Genomic DNA, 6502 nt, shown 5'->3' on the forward strand with positions numbered 1-6502 from the left:
GCTGGCCATTTCTGAAACGCCCTAAGCGGCGGTATCGATTGGAAACTGGCAAGGCTTAGCGACGACCAGGGCAGCCAAACAGCAGACAAGTTAGTCGCCCGCGGGTGGCGTCGTTGCCGAAAGCTCAGCTCTTACGCAGGGTATGCTGCTATAGCTAGAACATAGCAGGCAGTCTTTGTGATATCCTTCTTTCCTTCCTCCATGACCGCGATGCAAACAAGTTTCGTGCCGCAGCGGCTTTGCAGCGGTCTGCCCTCCGTGGCGGTGTGGTTCGCTTAGCGTTCGCTACCTCCGCTGCTGAAACCAACCATATTTTAATTTTATTATGAGAGAATGCCGTGAACAGCTAAAGTGATGTCAAGAGAGTAACCGCCGAATGCAGAGATATAACTTGGCTCGGACTTGACTTAAGGCAGTCTCAATTCGGCTGCAACGCATGCCATAAACCATACTTGACTTGAAAGACGATTGGCGCCCGACCTGGCTCGATCGAAGTCGGGCCAAGCCTGGTCAAAACTCAAGACACAGCATAAGCTGTCTTGGGAGCGACTTCGTGCATATTTTTCAAAATGGCCGCCACCCGAAGGAACGTTGCTCGGCGTATCGCTGCTTTCGAGTTCGCGCGCCATGCCGTCGAAATTGCATTTTCGGAGGCCTACTGTATGCCTCCGATACCAAGACCGCCTATTCGTGACCGGGGAAACCCGCTGGAACTGTTCGATGAGGAACAGTTTCTATCGCGGTACCGCTTCACGAAGAGCACGGTGCACCGACTGCTCGCTATGCTGCCCGTGCGGGAAAGCAGCGATAACAGAGGACAGCCAGTGCCCCCCATTCTCCAGCTGCTGATGCCTCTGAGATTTTACGGCGCAGGAACCTTTCAAACGGTAACTGGAGATCTGGTCCGGATTCCACAGTCGACTGTGCCGTGCCGTCCGGAAGATGACCGTCCTTATAGCCAAACATTTGCGACCTCTGCTCGTGAACTTTCCGGATTTGTCGCAGTTTGGGGAAGTGACGAGGGATTTCTACGGTGTAGGCCAATTCCCCGGCGGCACCGGGTGCATCGACTGCACCCATGTGCGCATAAAGAGCCCCGGCGGTCCAAATCCGGAGGTATTCCGGAACCGCAAGGGCTACTTCTCCATCAACGTGCAAGTAAGCAATAGGTAAGCAAGCAGCCCTCCGGAGAGCTGCTGAGTTTTTAGCGTATGCTTTACAATGCACGTCCGCTCTTCCGGTGCACTATTTACGTGTTCGCGCAAGCGTTCACTTGTCTCGAGCGCTACAGCGGCGGATCAGATGTAAAGTTGTATTAGCGCAGAGCTTGGTGGGCTCCGTAGTCGCGCTCAAGACCAAGCATTTCTTCTAGAACCCTTTGACCGCTTTAAACCCTACCTTCCTTTCCTCGGCAGAGCGCCACTATTGCACTCTTCACAAACGTACTTGTGATTTTATGGTCTTGCTATCCAATACGTGTTTTGCCCAGTGGCGCACGAGAGAGCAGATATTTCGGGGGTTGTAGAACTGCGCTTCTTTACACGAATTACCTTAGCGTGGTTGACTGACACAGCAAAAAGGTACGCCACTACACAGGGCAGTTTATCATGAGCCAAGGAAATACGGTGCCAAGGTGCGCCGTGCTAGTTGTGCTGATTACTGTATTATTCATTTGATGCAGGCTGTCACCGGGCCACAGCTGCAGTTTTATAACATTGTAGCCAGCTGGCCCGGGTCGGTGCACGACAGCCGAATCTTCGACAACTCCCGTGCGCGGGTGCTGTATGAGGAGCGGCGGGTGCCAGGAGTGCTGCTGGGCGATGCCGGATACGCCTGCCAGCCATTTATGATGACCCCATTGGCAGAGCCTGACCCAGCTAACACACCTCGCGGAAGGTGAGTCGACAAGAAGGCATTGATACCGCACACCATGAACTTTGCAAACATCACTGCTGGCTTGCCTACTAAACAACTAATGCACTCTTGAACACAAATTCATATGCATGGGCTCGGTAGCTGTGCCATGTCGCAGCCTCCTCATCCACTGGTTTTCGCTACGCAGGTGCTCGCGCCTGCCTTTGCCTACATCTTACCAGCCATCTTCGACACTTCGTGGCTTGTTCTGCCGGACCCAGAGCAGCCGGTCTGCGTCGGGTACAACGGACCATTCGGTTTGAGCAGCGCAGATGCATCGGTGAAAAGAGCGCCCCCTTCCTGGACCCTCGACATCGGATGGCAAGCGCAACCGCCAGCGACAACATCGACCCTGTCAACATATAAAGAGCACCGCCTTCCGCCCGCGCTCTGTGGGCTCGGTAGCTGTGCCATGTCGCAGCCTCCTCATCCACTGGTTTTCGCTACGCAGGTTAGTCCATCATACTGCCTCTTTTCTAAAAAATGTAGTGACCGTTGCCTGGTACAGCTTCCGAGCCTGCAGTGTTGCATTTGTATTGCTGGTGAATGCTTTTCTGTTGTAAAATATCTTCTTCTTTTGTCCGGAGATGTTGAGATGAACCCTGGTCCGGACAAACTTGATAGTGTTCTTGCTGAACTCAAGAAGTTGTCAGCCGGTCAAGGCCAAATAATCGCGGATGTACAGGACCTTAAAGGTCAGATGCGTTCTGTCGACCAAACCATTTCCGACCTGAGCAAACGCCTAGCAGACCTGGAAAGCCTCTTTCAGGACATTGCTACCCTAAAATCTGATCTAGAATCCGTCAATTCCATTGCCGCCGGGACGGCAGCTCTTGTTACTAACCTTGAGGCCCGAATAGACGACACAGAAAACAGATCACGCCGCAACAACCTGATATTCTATGGCCTTCCAGACTCCAATCCCCGCGAATCATTCATCGAATCTGAAGAAATAATAATTAAGCACTGTCAGAATAAGTTAAAGTTAACCTTAGAGCCCAGTCAGATAGAGCGTGCCCATCGCTTGGGACGCCATAACGAGGACCGCCAACGGCCAATTATAGCAAAATTCGTCTCCTTCAAAACCAAAGAAACTGTCCTTTCCAAAGGTCCTATGCTGAAGGACACGAAATATAGCATTGGAGAAGATTTTACCCGCTCTGTCCAAAAAGCCCGCAAACATCTTGTCGCATTTGCAAGAGCAGAAACCGGACCGTTTTCTTTGCGGTACAAGACCCTATTTCTCGGCAAAGAACGCTACACTTTTGATGCTGCCACCGAAATGGTGAAAGAAATAGCATAGCGCTCACCGCACAATCGTCACTTATCTAATCCACGCCATACCTCCCCTCGACAGAATATTTCTTTTTCGGTTATCTATACTAATATACACAGTCTGCTTTCAAAGTGCGATACTGTATCCAGCCTTGTATCTTCAACAGGCTCTAACCTGCTTGTGCTGACAGAGACTTGGCTGACCGATAATGTGGGCGACACTGAAGTTCTGTGCAACTTACCTAATTTTAACCTTTTCCGTGCCGATCGCAAAGTCCCCCGAGGAGGAGGCGTCCTTATCGCTACCAGCAATCAACTACAGTGTTCCCACATTAACATCCAATCTGACCTCGAAATATTATGGCTGCTTTGTCGCGCCACGCCAGTGTCTATACTAATTGGTGTTTGCTATAGGCCCCCCCACAATAACCCCGAATTCCCTCGAAAGCTGCACAACATTCTGAACCAACTTACAACAAAACACCCTAATGCACACGTGCTCCTTTTTGGAGATTTTAACTATCCTGACATAGACTGGAATAACCCTCATCAGCCTATTTTTAGACAGCATGAATCACAGGAGTTTGTGGATGTGTGCTTAAATTTTAATCTTACTCAATTAGTAACCCAGCCTACACGCATTGCCGGAGACACCGCAAACATTCTTGACCTTATACTATCTAGCCACCCCGAATGCCTCAACTCCATTACTTATCTCCGGGAAATTAGTGATCACAAAGTCATCCATGCGTCTTCTACCTTCACTCCAACAATAAAAGAAACTTCCAAAAAAACAATCACCCTTTATAACAAAGGTAACTATGAGGCTATAAACAGGGCGTTGGAAGCTTATTTCCCATCTTTTCAGCACTCTTTCCTGGAACAAACCATCCACGAATATTGGTCGATGTTTATTCATAAAATCAACGAACTTACTAACAAATATGTTCCCAAATGCAGCTTCCGCGCAACCAAACAAACCATGGTTTACCAAGGCTCTAGGAAGACTAGAAAACAAAAAGAAACGCTTGTTCCGCAGTGCTAAACAGACTGGAAATGACTACGCATGGGAAAAATATTACGCTGCCGAAAAGACATACCTGGTCGCAGTAAAAAACGCGAAACGCTCATTTTATCATACTGATCTTCCCAACATACTTAAAGATAACCCGACTAAATTCTGGCAGCCTTTAAATCCGCAATCTATACGCACTATTACCTTAACTGATGATTCCAGGCGTGCTGTTTCTGATGTCGAGTGTGCTAACATATTTAATTCTGCTTTCGCATCTGTATTCACTCATGAACAGGAACCGCCCCCCCCCCCCCCTCATGACAGCAAATAACCAAAGAAGTTTAATGCCAGCCGTTACTTTCTCTGAGGCCGGCATATCATGTCTCACAGATAAACTAAAACTGTCATCATCTGCCGGCTTTGACGAAATCAACACCAAGGTACTAAAAAACGTTAACCATACTTCTGCCAAATATTTATGCCTGCTGTTCTCACAGTCTCTTTCTACAGGTGTCATACCCCATGACTGGAAAGTGGGGAAGGTCGTTCCGGTCCACAAGTCGGGTAACAAAGATTCACCACCTAATTACCGACCCATATTACCCAATTACCGACATATGACCCAATTACCGTCAGCATACCATGGAACACGTCATTTATTCTTTAACAATGCATTTTCTGGATTCAAATAACTTTTTTCACTCATCGCAGCACGGATTTCGCAAAGGATACTCATGTGAAAGTCAACTAGCACTTTACGTTCATGACTTGCATGCCAATCTTGATTCTAACCTCCAAACTGACGCAATTTTTCTCGACTTCGCTAAAGCATTTGACAAGGTACCTCATGACCACTTATTTCTGAAACTCTCTCGCCTAAACTTGCATCCCGACATACTAGCATGGATAAAAGAATTCTTAACTCACCGCTTCCAATCAGTCGTAGTCAATAACCAAATGTCTGACCTCCTACCAGTCTCCTCAGGCGTGCCCCAAGGATCCGTCCTTGGGCCACTCTTGTTTCTAATTTATATTAACGACCTACCTGAGAAATTAGATTGCCATATTCGGATGTTTGCTGATGATTGTGTTATTTACAGAACAGTCACTAACACCTTTGACCAACAATCCCTTCAAAATAATTTAACTCATGTACAAGACTGGTGCAGTGAATGGCTAATGACACTTAACACAAGTAAATGCAAATATATGTCGTTCCATTGTCGCCATTACCCTCTTCTGTTCCAATACAGCATATCTAACGTTCCTCTCGATCTTGTCCAATCATACAAATACCTTGGTGTTCATATTTGTCATGATCTTACATGGAATACGCATATTTCAAACATCATATCATCCGCCAACAGAACACTAGGATTCTTAAAGCGTCACCTACGCTCTGCACCTCGGCATGTCAAGCTCCTCGCATACAAATCATTAGTCCGATCAAAATTAGAATACGCATCTCCCATCTGGTCTCCAAAGCAAGCATATCTCTGTAATTCAATTGAAGCAGTTCAAAACCGAGCAACTAGATTCATTCATTCATCGTATTCTTTTGATATCAGCATATCATCCCTCAAATCACAGTCCAGCCTACCTACCCTTGCTCATCGCCGCTACATTGCTAGTTTATGTTTGTTTCACAAGTTTTTTTACTCTGAGCTACGACAGGAACCCTACATCTGCGCACCACCACCACGCATGTCCCTCCGCACCGGCCATCAGCAGCAAGTGTCACGACCTCGCGCCCGCACCACTACATTTTCTTCATCATTCTTCCCCCGGACCGCGAACGACTGGAACGGCCTTCCCCGTGAACTTGCTGCTATCACATGCCAATCATTGTTCATCGAAGAAATCACGCGTGTACTTGCTTAGTGATAATCTTATATTTGTATAACTTTCAACTTATCTGTTAGTCTTTCTGTTTTTCATTCCTGTGTGCCCCACCCCTTATGTAATACCCTCTAACGAGGGTCTTTAAGGTATTAAAGTGAAGTGAAAGTGAAGTGAAGTTAAGTGAAGTGCATTGTCGCGATTTTGCTGTCATGTGATATGGCAACATTTTTATTTTAGCCGCAACATGTCCAAGACTCCTCCATTCCGGAAGGTTAATTTACATTCACCAAATAGATTTATGACTCAAATTAGGACGGTGCTAAACAGTGTACAGTGGTGTATACAGCCCGAGCATTCACCCATGAGTGCAATGCTGCAACCTTGCTGGCCTCCATCTCCACGGTCTGCAACCTTTCAAGGTGTTACATGTGCAAAAGAAAATGCCTCAATTCACTC

Source organism: Amblyomma americanum, chromosome 10 (assembly GCF_052857255.1).
Source record: "Amblyomma americanum isolate KBUSLIRL-KWMA chromosome 10, ASM5285725v1, whole genome shotgun sequence".
Lineage (NCBI taxonomy): Eukaryota > Metazoa > Arthropoda > Arachnida > Ixodida > Ixodidae > Amblyomma > Amblyomma americanum.